A 15,391-nucleotide genomic window follows, 5' to 3' on the forward strand; every position below is an offset into this window, starting at 1 on the left:
TGTTTGGTCTGGTGGGTTTTTACCTTGCTCCTTCATCTGCTGTGTGTTTTTCTGTCTTCTCATTTTGCTTAACTTACTGTGTTTGGGATCTCCTTTTCGCACGTTGTAGGTTCTTAGTTCCTGTTGTTTCTGGTGTGCGTCCCCAGTGGCTAAGGTTGGTTTAGTGGGTTGTGTAGGCTTCCTGGTGGAAGGGACTAGTGCCTGTGTTCTGGTGGATGAGGCTGGATCTTGTCTTTCTGTTGGGCAGGACAGTGTCTGATGGTGTGTTTTGGGGTGCCTGTGACCTTATTATGATTTTAGGCAGCCTCTCTGCTAATGGGTGGGATATGTTCCTGTCTTGCTAGTTGTTTGGCATATGGTGTCCAGCACTGTAGCTTGCTGGTTGTTGAGTGGAGCTGGGTCTTAGCGTTGAGATGGAAATCTCTGGGAGAGATTTTGCCGATTGATATTACGTGGAGCCAGGAGGTCTCTTGCGGTCCACTGTCCTGAAGTCAGCTCTCCCACTTCAGAGGCACAGGCCTGACACCCGGCCAGAGCACCAAGACCCTGTCAGTCACACAGCTCAGAAGAAAAGGGAGAAAGAAAGAAAGAAAAGAAAGAAAGAAAAAGAAAGAAAGAGAGAAAGAAAGAAAGAAAATGAAAAGAAATAAAGTTATTAAAATAAAAAATAAAAAAAATTATTAAAAATAGAAAAAGGTTAAAAAGTAATTTAAAAAAGGAAAAAAAATAGAAAGAAAGAAAGAAGAGAGTCATCAGACCAAAAGAACAAATCCACCAATGAAAACAGGTGCGAAAAATTATACTAAAAAAAAAAAAAAAAGGCCAAACAGAACCCTAGAACAATTGGTAAAAGCAAAGCTATACAGACAAAATCACACAAGGAAGCATATACATATACACTCATAAAAAGAGAAAAAGGAAAAATACATATATATATCTATATATATTTTTTAAAAAAAGGAACAGAGCAACCAAATCAATAAACAAATCTACCAATGATAATAAACTCTAAATATTAACCTAAGGTAAACTTAAAACCAGAAACCAGTCAGTCGCATACAGCAAACCCCCAGTCTACGGTTGCTCCCAAAGTCCACCTCCTCGATTTGGGATGGTTCGTTGTCTATTCAGGTATTCCACAGATGCAGGGTACATCACTTTGACTGTGGAGATTTAATCAGCTGCTCCCGAGGCTGCTGGGAGAGATTTCCCTTTCTCTTCTTTGTTCGCACAGCTCCCGGGGTTCAACTTTGGATTTGGCCCCGCCTCTGCGTGTAGGTCGCCTGAGGGCATCTGTTCTTCGCTCAGACAGGACAGGGTTAAAGGAGCAGCTGATTCAGGGGCTCTGGCTCACTCAGGCCAGGGGGAGGGAGGGGTACGGATGCAGGGCAAGCCTGCGGCAGCAGAGGCCAGCGTGATGTTGCACCAGCCTGAGGTGCGCCGTGTGTCCCCCCAGGGAAGTTGTCCCTGGATTATGGGACCCTGGTAGTGGCGGGCTGCACAGGCTCCCGGGAGGGGAGGTGTGGAGAGTGACCTGTGCTTGCACAGAGGCTTCTTGGTGGCAGCAGCAGCAGCCTTAGCGTCTCATGCCCGTCTCCGGGGTCCGCACTGATTGCCGCGCCTTGCGCCTGTCTCTGGAGCTCCTTTAAGCAGCGCTCTTAATCCCCTCTCCTCGGGCACCAGGAAACAAAGAGGGAAGAAAAAGTATCTTGCCTCTTCGGCAGCTCCAGACTTTTTCCCGGACTCCCTCCCAGCTAGCTGTGGCACACTAGCCCCTTCAGGCTGTGTTCACGCCGCCAACCCCAGTCCTCTCCCTGGGATCCCACCGAAGCCCGAGCCTCAGCTCCCAGCCCCCGCCCGCCCCGGCGGGTGAGCAGACAAGCCTCTCAGGCTGGTGAGTGCTGCTCAGCACCGATCCTCTGTGCGGGAATCTCTCCGCTTTGCCCTCCGCACCCCTGTGGCTGCGCTCTCCTCCGTGGCTCCAAAGCTTCCCCGTCGCCCACTCCCGTCTCCGCCCGTGAAGGGGCTCCTAGTGTGTGGAAACCTTTCTTCCTTCACAGCTCCCTCCCACTGGCGCAGGTCCCCTCCCTATTCTTTTGTCGCTGTTTTTTCTTTTTTCTTTTGCCCTACCCAGGTACGTGGGGAGTTTCTTGCCTTTTGGGAGGTCTGAGGTCTTCTGCCAGTGTTCAGTAGGTGACCTGTAGGAGTTGCTCCACATGTAGATGTATTTGTGATGTATTTGTGGGAAGGAAGGTGATCTCCACGTCTTACTCCTCCGCCATCTTGAAGGTCTCCCTCCCGAGTGCTTCTCAATTGTTCTCCTGGCTCTGAGAAGAGATGTTTCATTCATCAGAAGAAGCGCTATGCATTTGATGTTTAAGGCTTCATTAAAAAGGTTGAACGAGCATTCTCTGTCGTTTGCATATCCACATTAGATATTTCACAGATATTGAGAGGTTAGGGTGATAGTTTATTTCTGACTTTTTGTTTAATGAAGGAAAAATTACTGTAGGGTGTGAATAGAGAAAAGGGGGAAGATGAGCGTTGGTGTGCCCTTTTTAAAAAAGTTAAAGAATACCTAAACTTGTCAAAGGAATATATCAGGGTGGTTGGGTGGGTTGTGTTTTTTTTTTTTTTTGAGGGCAAGAGGGGATTCAAGATTGTTTTCAAACTGATGTTGCTACTCCAACTCTACCAATTCCCTCCTAAAGAGATTTTTATTCCAGTCACAAGGTTAAAGTGCCATGTTCACCACTAGGTGGCGACAACATGCCATCCACAGACTTGGCTGTGTCCAGGTCAGCTAGAGCATGAAGAGCCAGAATGGAGGCAGCAACTGCTGTGGTCAGTTTCCTAAACTAATAAACCCTTTAGAAGGTAAAACTCAATGAAGACTTACGCATAGCCCTTTCAAAAAGATACTCTTGATAAATTGGAACATCTGCTTCCACCAGTAGATTGCTTTCACTAGTGGAGTGGACCTTCTACCTCTTGGATAAGCAGAATGAACAATTAAAATAATTTCTACAAAACTGTCTTACAGAAATGTGAGCTACCATTGACTCAAGTTATTATTTCAGGTTGACTACATTTAGAAACATGATTCTCAATCCTGGGTGTGCCAAAGAATTACTTGGGGATTTTTTTCCCCAGGAGGCTTTCCAGATATATGGGTAGAATCCACCCTCTGTGATAGCACAATAAATATTTACTGAATGCATGAGTGAATAAAAGAATATACAGGACAGGTAGGGAGTTGATGAGAACAAAGGGTACTGTCAGACTCTTGGCTGGACCATGCACTGGCCTGGAGAAAGCACAGCAAAGCTCCCAGCAGTGACAGCCATAGTGCTTCCAGAAAAGTTGCAGTTTGGGTAGTTGCAATAACCCTGAAGGACCTGGTCACTAACAGATCTTGTCAAAAGTCAGTAGATTGAGAGTTTCCCCAGAGAATACTGAGCTTATTAATATCTGGCACTAGGACTCTATATCCAAGTTGGGAAAAACAGCTCGTACGTCTAATCTATGGCTGGTAATCCTAGGGCAAATGTTAGCATCCTAGCCCTAAGATTTTCTAAGTATTTGCTTTCTTTGAAGGCTGATCAGATTGGTCCCTGGGTGGCTGTGGAGCAGAGGAGGGCCACAGGGTGTAGCACAGGGCGACCTCTGCCCAGGATTGTATCTTGCCCCTTGGGGTAGGCTCAGAGCCCAGGCTGAATATCAGAAGCACCTGAGTAGGTTTGTAAAAATTCTGGAGCTCTGAAATAGGACCTGCAATTTGTTTTAAAAAGCCTTTCCTGGTAGGGTGATGCAGAGTCAGGGTTGGAAAAAAAAATCTCTGTGGAGCCAGGCCTCCAGCAAGATCTGCTCTGTAGCCAGAGGGTGCTGACTGTTCCTCCAGCACTCAGCTGCCCCGTCCCCTGTTCACACTGGGTTCACACAAGGCCTGATTTCAGTACCTCCACCTTGGCCTGAAATGTTACAGTATTGAAGGCAGACTTGACAGCTCAGCTGCTCGTTTATGATCAGCTGGGCATCATTTTCTTATTCTTAATAGCTGACATTAATTGAACAATTACATGTATTCTAACTATCCTATGAGATAGAAACTACTATTATCCTTATTTCATAGATGAAAGAATTGAGTCTTACAGAGAAGTCTTGGATGGACCACAGAGCTTAGAAATGGCAGAATTGTGACCAGAACCCAGTTGTTTGAAACCAAAGCTCCTGTTCAGCCAAACCTCCTCCAGAACACATTTCTGTTAGCTATGATGGAAGGCCTCGTGGAAGAACCTGATTGATAACTATACACATATACATGTAATATAAACAAAATCTTATGAAGCTTGGAAGCAATAATTGTGGAAGTGTAATAACTATTTTATCATTTCTAGATCTAGCAGGAAATAGATGCTACCTCCAAGCTGAATTATTGAGAAAAGTTTAATAGATGGTAAGGCTGTGGACAGGATTTTTAAAAAGCAACAAACAAAAAGTGGTCTAGTACCCTGGAGTGAGTAAGGGGGGCTCGGGGTGTTGGGAGGTGGGAGAGGGAGCATTTACTGGAACCAGGAGAGAGATAGAGCTGCACAGAGAGGGCGTCCTGACAGCGGCTGTGGCCTTTGGTACAGGGACCCACAGGGAAGCACCTGGGAAATAAATCCTCAACCCGACTCTTTACCTCTTCTTCTGCCTATGATCCCCCCTTGGCCAAAACACAGCCAGAAGGCAAGAGAGTCCATCAACGTATCCAGTTAGTGAGGCTTCCCTGAGGACAGAGCAGGGTAGAGAGGGAACCTTGGGGAGGAAAGAGGTGATACCCAGAAGATTTGTATGAACTTAAAATATGTCTGTAGACATTTGGGTTGAAAAATGAAAAGTATTACACTCCAAAATAATGATTAGCAATCAAAAATAAACAAAATTATCCTAGCAAGTACCTATTACAATGTGCATTTTAATTACATTATCTTCTTCAAACTTTAAAACACCCTTTCAAAGACATGCCTCGTTTACTGGGGCTCTGAAAAATGTGGTAACTTGGTTAAAGTATATGGCTAGTACCTGGCCAAGCTCAGTCTCTAACTCCAAAACCTATGTTTTTTTTTCACTCTAAATCACTGAAAATGAACCAAACTGAATATGTGTAAGCCAATCATTTTATCTAGAAAGACCTAAAAAGATGGGAAGAAAAAATATAGTAAATATTTTTTAGATGAATCATTAATATTTAAGTTTTTATAATGGATCATTTAAATATAAAAAAATTATGTTGCTTAGTCTTATCTCATTTTTCTCTTTAAAAGGAACTATTCCAACCCCATGGTGCACTTGAAAAAGTTAATAATTTGTTTATTCTGATGAATAATTTTAGATCCACCTAATTTGTTTTGTTGACTTTCACATCTCTACTGGGGTAGATGGAGAGAGGGAAGAAGCAGAATCTGCATTTACATAGTGGCTGTGCATGAGCCACTTAGCATGAGCTCAGGTTGGGCTTTTTGAACCAGGATTCCAAAAAAAAAAAAAAAAAGGGGGGAAGGGAAGAGCCCCTGGGCATTGTTGAAGACTGTAACTTCAGATGCAAGGAGGCCATCGCCTCTCCTTCTTTCATGTTGGCAGAAATGTGGCCATATCTCTGATTTTCAAGCATATTCTGATGTAAAATATTCTGTTTCTCTCTTTCCATAAAGCATTGAAATGTTTCAGAAAATTCCTACATGAGTGTCCAAATTAAGCTTCCAAGATGAGGTCCGAAGTATTAAATGGAGGGACATCGCCAGCATCAAAAGCAAACCCTTTATTAGACTGTGTTGATTTTTAATTAGGAAAATAAAATGCACAATATTTGGGGCATAATTAAACCTTTTATTTTTAAGTTAGAAGTTTTTTGTTTTGAAATAATCCAGGGCGAGTTGCAGACTTGTTCTCAGTTTAGTCCTCCCCCACAGGATTATAGCTCAGACTTCATTTAGCCACTAGCTTTTGCATGTTATGCAACCCTGGGTCTTGTTGTCAGTGAGAACTGCCATGCGGCTCCATTGTGTCACATACTGTCATTCCTTGGACCAGAAAAGAAAATCAGGGCCACAGTTCTGCCTGACCACAGGTCTTCAACAATGCCCAGGGCTCTTACCTCCAGAAGTGCGATTGGCTGAGGAGCTTCCTATTTAGCCTAAGACAGGCACCCACTGCTCATCTCCAAGTGCCCTTCCTTTAGCTTTTACCACTTAGAGTCAGTTTGTGTTTTGTACTTATATATTTCCATTTTTTCCCAGGTATAGAAGTGAAAGAGTGCTGCAACTGTGTCCTCTGAGAAAAACTGGCAAAGATAAGCCAACACTTGAAGATGCTATATTTGACCCTGATAGTGAAATCAAAAATGGTAAAGGATCCAATAGCAGCCTTGGAAGGGCAGCAGGTACAGGTAGCATTTCTCTCAAAGTGTGGTCTTTAGCATGAAGTAAGGTGATCCAAATAGATGGTTTTGAGCTGTGCTTTCCAAACTATTTGTGGTGAAAACCCCTACCTTCCCTCCCCAACTCCATCATGGACTGATCCTTTTGTAAAATATAATATAAATGAATTACTAGATAAATGAAATAAAAAAACAAAGACATGCAAAATACTAGCCAGATTCAACAGACATATACTTACTCTGTCAAATTGCTATAAAAATTTCTAAACACTCTCAATATTGGTATTTATCTCATCACATTGCTCCAGAGTTAAATGCCTTACTTTTATTTCAGCTTCATTCCTGCCAAGCACTGACACACAGCCAGCTCTATCCCAGGCAGAATAACCATGAAGGTCCAGAGAGCTTAGAAATTCTAGCCCAGCTGAGCCAAAATAAAATAAAAGTCTAGCCTTTTGTTTTTTAGAGACAATCTTGGCATCATAAGGAGAACTTTGAGAATTCAAAGAATTCTTTTAATTAACAATGGCATACTTCGCTCTTATAATAGCAACACTAGCTGACTCTATGATCTAAATTTGTTTCCTGTGTGAATGTACCAGGGGAGAATTTACCTTTGCAGTATGGTACACATACACCTGTGTGTAAAACCGGACTATTTTACTACCTGTTGGACCAAGGGCAGGTTATCTGAAATCTTCGATAGCCAGTTTTTTTAATGCCTTCCTCAAAGTGTCATTGTAAGTTTTCAATAAAAAAAAGTCCACGTAAATTGATCATATATTAGTATCTGGCAGGTAGTAGGGTCACTTAAATATTAACTCTTGCCCCTATTTCCAGGGCTATCTCCCTAATATGCCCTAAAATAGCAAGCCAGCTGGCATCTATTATAATGGATTGTGGACCCATTCTGATTAATTGGTGCCCATGCCTTTCAGGTTTGATAAATATTCTGAATATTACCTCTGTCCATTATGTTCTTTGTGCAGAATCTATTCAAAGTTATAGTGGCAAGCATTATAAATTAATGTATTATAAAATTATAAATTGGTATCTAGTTTATCAATTCTTCATTGGTGTGATTCATGTGAATCAGCCTTCAGAGTCTAATCAAACTTAGGCATACTAATAAAATCAAGTTCTTGAACTTGCAAAGCTGAGACGTTTCTAGACCAAAGATAACCTCGTCATACCGCAGCATCCCATGGAGACAGGATTCGACATTCCCCTGGATCTACTCTCTAACCATCTTACCTGATAACGTGAAACTCGAGGAGAGGCCGGGTGGAGCAGCAGGCACGGGAAGCGCTGATCCACTCTGAGCGCCGCATTCTCCCTGTGCCAGGAAGACAGTTCCCTCTGAATACGGAGCGGACTTTTGCAACGGAGCAGTGGTCTGCGCCTACTTCTGGTGCTAACATTCTCGAATCTTACTCCATGTTTTACCGAGACAAGTCCTGAGGGGAACTCTGGAAGCAAAGCGAGAACAAATCAATGTACCTGACTTAATGCCATGCAGCGCATCCGGAGCCATCTTTGCCTTCTTTCCAAGGCCATGATCCTGCCTTCTGGTCCTTAGGCAGACGCTTCCAATTGTTGTGATGGTTTGTGGCTTGTCCTCTGCAAGAAACAATCCCTAGACCCATGTCAGTAATGAAGAACTGCCGAGCCTTGGTGCCTTGGAATTATTTTCAACTCGTCCTTAGCCAGATACATGGCAAAACCAATTTCCCTAACTGTTCTGTGTTTTCTTAAGGGGAGCTCAAGAGGGGCACAAAACAACTTGGATTTATACTTTTTCCACAATTCCTGATCTCCTTGAACGGAAATTCTCATCGGCCAGCACACTCGGCTGGTGAGCTGAGCACAATGGAGAGTTTATGTGGAGCAGATGTGAAGCCCTTGCCTTATTATGAAAAATCTGCTCTGCGTTCTTTTCCTAGGCAGGGTTGGCATGGAGAAGAAAATTTTTGAAACTGCCAAGCATAATCTCACACAGCAGTTCTGAAAACTGGCACAGCATGCCTGAAAAAGGATTAGCAAAATCTTCACCTGTCAGGGTACAGCTGCAGAAACCCCATCTCAACCCTGCTTTCCAGCTTGGCCCCATCCTGGCATGGCTTGGCATAGCGGAAAGATTAAAGGATGAGTTTCAGCTTGCAGCTGGTTGTTTGACTTACCACCTGAGTTTGGAGTGTTTGACTTACCACCTGAGTTTGGAGTGTTTGAAAAAACAAAGATCAGAGTAAAACTCCACTCTTAAAGTATGGTTTGCTAAGGCAGAACAAAAGCCATTGTGATTCTAGTGACTAGCAGTTGTATGCCGTTGGGTACTACAATTGCATAACTATTTCTGCTATTAAGAATGATTCAGCAATAAACGGAGGTCCATTTCCCTGTGCACACAAAGGCTCTTTTCTTACTTTCTTAACCTTAGAGGTATCACTTACTGTAATTTTCATTTACTGAGTGTTCAACAGTTTAATGGGCACTTCTACACACAATACTTCACTTCGGCTTCACAACAAGCCCTGAAGTCAGTATAATTTCCTCTCATTGTGAAGTTCAGAGCATTTAGTGTCTTTTCATGAGCACTTACCAGTCACTGCTAGAGATGACAGTCAAACCTTGCTCTCCTGACTCCACTAAGTATTCTATCTCCCCTGCTGTCATTATGAGACTGGGTGATGCGAGTCCTGGCTGGGGTCCGTGATAGAAGGCTGTTACTGAGAGTGAGGGATCAGAGCTGTGAGAGAGGAGGGCTGACAACCTGAAGCTAACGTGACCCTGTCCACCACACACACTCACATCACAGCACCTGTGTAGTGATGCAGGTGCACAGAGGGTGACCAGCTCAGCTCCATTTTATTTTTTAGATCAGGTGCTATAAGGTGTCCTGGCTTTAGTACTGAAAAGCCTGTGACTTGGAAACCCCCTCAGTCATGGGCAAACCAGGACGGCTGGCCACCCCCCATATGGATAATATTCTGCCTCTTTGTTTCCACCTAAATTTCTGGTAGCACCTCTAGGTTCAGAAGATTCTTAGCCCCAAACTCTTAGGAAATTCTAGAGGCTTCTGGGAACACACAGTGGATCTCAACAAAACAGTTTTTACTGAGCCTGGACTCGGGGTCATTTTGCCCCAAGTGGTTACATTTTAAATATTTTAAAAATCTAAACCCTAGGTTACCAATGGGAACCAAGTTAATAACAATGATATTTTCTACTAATTATGAAACAGGCAGTATAGGAAGTGCTTTTGATCCTCACTGCTAATCTTTGACACATAATGTGGTTATTATTACTCCCATTTTACAAATGTGGTATTGAGGTCATACGTATTCAAGCAAGGCTCCAGACCCTGAACCAGGTGTATCTGACTCCAAAGCCCATATTCCTGCAGCACATTTCTCAAAGTTCTTCCAGGTCCCCTGTACCCTGTCCCACGCAAATTGGAATTGCATGGCTACTTTGAGATCAGCACCTTTCTTTAGAGGCTCTTGGAAACTTTGGAGTGGAACCAGGCTCACAGCATTTTGGAGATACATTACCCTGAGAGACTTGGCCCCAGAATGTCACAGAAACACTGTAAAAAGGGTTTACAGGGGAGATTCAGCTGGTAACTTCTCTAAACCAAAAATTAGGACTAACAACATGCTATATCATGCAACATGACCATGAACTTTTTTATCTCAACTTTTTTTTTTTAATAGGTTACCTTCCAAATTTCAGTTTTTGACATTTTAACATCCAATCAATTCTCCTGGAGAAGGGATTAGGACCATAAAGATTTATACAGATATTAAACCTTATTGGACACACTATTTTCTTGTAAAATTTTATTTTTTAGATTAGGTGCTATAAGATTTTGTCAAGGCCTTATGAAGGAGTTTACCAAATGAGTACTTTTTTGTTTGTGCTGATACCACCCATATTGGTACTCTTTTGCCTTTTTTCATAAGTAAACAACTATTTGTTGCTGGGATAAACTTTGGTTTCTTTGGTTTGAAAATTAAAACTCAAAATAGCTGTTTGGTCTACACCTGCTTAACTCTATCTGGTAATACCTGTAAAACATGCTGGGTTTCTTCAGTGTTTTGCTGCTAAAAAAATGGTGTTCACAGTCAAGGCTGATCGACTGGTAGTGCTTTTACCTGGTGGATTTAATTTGGCCAGTGAGTTAGAATGACTAATTCTAATTGCTAATTCTATTTTCTTTCTTCATGGACTTTATTTTTTTTTCCTTTTCTTTTCTAAAAAAATATAAGCAATCCCACTCCTGGGCATATATCCAGACAACACTATAATTCAAAAAGATACATGCACCCCATGTTCATACCAGCACTATTCACAATACCTGAGACATGGAAACAACCTAAATGTCCATTAACAGATGAATGGATAAAGAAGATGTAGTCCAGGGACTTCCCTGGTGGTCTAGTGGTTAAGAATCTGCCTTCCAATGCAGGGGACGTGGGTTCTATCCGTGGCTGGGGAATTAAGATCCCACATGCCGCAGGGGAACTACTGAGCCTGCATGCTCTAGAGTCTGCATGCCACAACTTGAGAGCCTGTGTGCCACAATTACTGAGCTTTTGCACCACAACTAGAGAGAACTTGCATGCTGCAACGAAAGACCCTGCATGCCACAATGACGATCCCGCATGCCGCAGCTAAGACCTGAAGCAGACACATAAATAAATAAATAAATAAACAAACAAATAAATAAATAAATAAGATGTGGTCCATATATACAATGGAGTATTATTCAGCCATAAAAAAGAATGAAATAATGCCATTTGCAGCAACATGGATGGACCCAGAGATTATCATACTAAGTGAAGTAAGTCAGAAAGAGAAAGACAAATACAACATGATATCACTTATATGTGGAATCTAAAGTATGGCACAAATGAACCTATCTATGAAACAGAAACACACTCACAGACATAGAGAAAAGACTTGTGCTTGCCAAGGGGGAGGGGAGGTGTGGGAGGGATGGATTGGGAGGTTGGGGTTAGCAGATGTAAGCTATTACATATAGAATGGATAAACAAGGTCCTTCTAACTGCTAATTCTGAATTAGCCATACAGATTTTAAATTGGACCTACAACACTTACTATATTGCATTGAGAGAGAGATCTGTGGGCAAAGCTTATACCAGCTTTTCAAAGGAAAGTTTTGTTCATACCTGTTGTCTGAAAAAATATTTCATGATCTGAACAGCTTTGAAGACTTAGAAAACCTGCCCCACTGATTGACTCCACAAGAGTAAAATGTCCTTTGTGTAGAATAAATTTACTTGGAGGTAAGTCTGCCAGTGCACCTCCAAATAGTGTAAAAAATAAAATCCATCCTGGACACTCTCCTATCAATAGAGTCAGTAGATCCAGGAGATTCTAGTATCAGTGCATCTTATTTTAAGAAATAGTGGCTTGAAGTATTTAAACAGCTACTTCAGAAGAGTGAAGCACTTGCCCCAATAAAAGCCCTTTGGCATCTGAGAGCCAGTATACAGGCTGGACTTCAGTTCCCCTTCTGCTCTGCACTGCGTGCCTTTGTGCCATGCACAACCTGTACAACTGTATGAGACAGCCGTGTATGTAATGGTGACTTGGGTTCAGACCATAATCTGTCTACGTGCAGAGCTAACAAATTTTACATATTTTTCTATCCCCCAAATATCTATAAACTATGGTTATCCATACCTATGTTCTATATACCCCCAACTCCTCTTTCCAAATTTTGACCTTCTATTCCAATTTGTTTACATTTTCTTGGCCTTATTTTCATTTATGTTTAATTACATGTTTTCCACAAACTACATCATGTCTTTGTGGCATGAAGTAGAGCATCAATAAATACACACACACACATCCCTAAAATCAGCTGCGCCTTGCAGAGCAGCTAAAGAAGCACACAGTACATTTTTACTGAGTTGAGTTGAGCTGAACTAACCTGACATGTTTTTATATTCCCAGATATAAGGTGGATAAGAAAGCTTTCAGTCATTTTCAATAGGTTTGATTATCCTGTCTTTGTTAGAGCTCTACCCATGGTTTGATCATTATAAGTTACTGTATTTCTTTTCACAACTTGATCTGCAAATGGTGGGGCTCATGGGTCATTGGAAAGTCTTGAAGGCTATGAGTCATATCGCTAAAGGTGGAACTTTTGAGCCAGACTATTTAACTGAAGGCACAAGATGCTGTTATTTACAGCAGACGGAGTCAAATATCAGGCAGAAAAAGTCTCTGTTTACTAATATACAGAATGAACAGAAAGACAGGATGGGCACCACTGGAAAAGTAAGCAGAACATTTCTGTATCCTCATTATGATCTAATAATGTGGGACTGATTGTTAGAACTTGGAATACCTTAACGTAATTAAATACTTGGGGTTATTTCTTGGGGAATTAAATGCCTGTTGAGCAAGCATACACTTGGTGGGGGGACACTGGGTTGGAGTTTCAGAGAATGCTAATAGAAACAGGATAAAACAGCGTATTAAGGTTTTTCAGTAAGACATTGGGGGAAAATGGAGAAATGTGGTTTCTATTTGACTTTCAATAGCACGCATTACATTCACTTCTGTAGTTCATAGGGTAACCAAGGTCTCATTCTCAGCCGTTAGAAAAGATTTTCCTGCTGTTGACAATGGAAAAATGCTAATTCTGGAATGCAAAGTGGACAAGAAAGTATCATGCTTTTAAGATTTATTAAGGGTACAGTTTTCATCAAAATACAAGTTAAAAAAATCTTTAAAAACCAAGAATGCACTGTAGGTAAAGTATGTTTATTCTTTTAAAACAGAGTTGGCATTAACTTCGAAAGAGTTTTGGCATTTTTTTCATTTGCAGGTTGGTCAGTATAGTTGCTTGCTTGAAATGGGTATGCAATTGTTTATAGTGTTAGGTGCTTTCATTTGTTTGTTTCGTTTTTGTTTAAACAACTTTGCATTTAGCCTACCTTAAGGTTTTGGAAAAATGAAGATGACATTTGAAGTCTGGGTGATGTGACAAGTGAGGAGGCCCTATGATGTTAGAATTTGAAATAATTCTTCCTGGAATGGAATAGAACTAGAATAAAAGCATTCTAGTTTGGGTCAAGGACCCAGCAAAACTAGCTTAATCAGGGAACTAATTTTGGACTTTAGAAGCTAGCAACTCTACCCATAGAAATTAATGAATCTTAGGGTTGGAAGGAATCTTAAAAATTTGCAACTCCATCCAACCAACAGATGCTTGAGTTCTAGTTGTGCTACCTCTATAAAGTGGATATCTAGCCATTATTAGAACATTTCCCATGATGCAGAGCTCTGTAACCTAAAGGCAGCAGTTTCCAGTTAAAATTAATGATACAGTATATAATTTAAGATATAGCATAAAAGCTATACTATTTTGATATAGAGATATGCATGCAATAGTGTGGTTTGCATTAGAGTTCTATATTGCTCAAGTTGCTTTAGGGTTTCAGTTGAATCACAGGAAAGGAGGGATTCTCTTTACACTGGGGATTGCTTTTTTCTCTTTTTATAATAAATGTTTTCTTTTTCATTAAAAAAGTAAAAGATGATTGTTTAGTTTGCTAGGGCTGCCATGACAAAGTACCACAGAATGGATGGTTTAAACAACAGAAATTAATTCTCTCACAGTTCTGGAAGCTGGAAGTCTGAGATCAAGGTGCTGGCAGTAACTTCTGAAACCTCTCTTTTGGCTTGCAAATGGCCATCTTCTCTCTGTGTTTTCACATGGTCTTATCTCTGTATATATCTGTGTCCTAATCTCCTCTGCTTATAAAGACACCAATCATATTGGATTAAGGACCACCCGAATGACCTCGTTTTAACCTCTTAAAAGACCCTATCTCCAAATACAGACATTCCGAAGTACTGGGGGTCAGGACTTCAACATGTTAATTTTGGGGGAACACAATCCAGCCCGTAACAATAATCATTCCAGAAAATTTGGATAATCAGAAAATATGCGAAGAAAAAATCAACAATTGTCTTATATCTTAAAGACTACCATTGATTTTTTTTTGTTTTTATTTCCCTCTGTATATTTTTCCATCCATATTTTATGTAGCTGTACTCGTACAATATATAAATATTTTTATCCTATTTTTCCAACTTAATATAAGCATTTTCCAAATTTATAACAATTTATAAACTTTTTAAATGTCTAATTTCTAGATTTACCATTCATTTACTCATTCCTCTATTATTATCTACATATTTGCTTACATATATTGTTTACATATTTCCCTTTATAACTAGTGCTGTGATGACCTCTAATATATACTAATATTTTTCTGAATTTACAATTTCCTTAAGTTAGGTTTTTTTAAATGGAATTACCAGGTGAAAGTGTCAAAATATTCTTAAGTAGGGTACAAAGTTTTAGTTATATAAGATGAGTGAGTTCTGGAGATTTAATGTATAGCATAGTGATTATAGTTAACAATATTGTATTGTATACTTGAAATTTGCTAAGAGGACAGATCTTAAATTAAACCTTAACACACACACATGAACAAACACATGAAAACACAACAGTAACTAGGTAGAGGTAATGGATAAGTTATTTAGCTTGATTGTGGTGATCTTTTCACAATGTATACATATATCAAAACATCAAGTTATATTCCTTAAACATATACAATTTTTATATGGCAAAGATATCTCAATTAAGTTGCTAAACAAAATGTGACCACCCACAGGAAAAAAGAACCATTTTAGTATCCTGATGTATACTGCAAATTATTTTCCAAAGGTGTTGACATGAATGACACTGCCCATTTCACCACCCCTTTGACAATACGTAAGTAAAAAATCATTATTGACCTAACAGAGAATTATCTCATTACTTTTATTTTAAAAAATTTTATAACCAAGGAAAACAAACACTTCACTATATATTTATTAATTTGTATTTTCCTCTTTATGTTCTTTGCATGTATCTCCAGG

The sequence above is a fragment of the Eubalaena glacialis genome, chromosome 5, assembly GCF_028564815.1.
Source record: "Eubalaena glacialis isolate mEubGla1 chromosome 5, mEubGla1.1.hap2.+ XY, whole genome shotgun sequence".
In the NCBI taxonomy this organism is placed as follows: Eukaryota; Metazoa; Chordata; class Mammalia; order Artiodactyla; family Balaenidae; genus Eubalaena; species Eubalaena glacialis.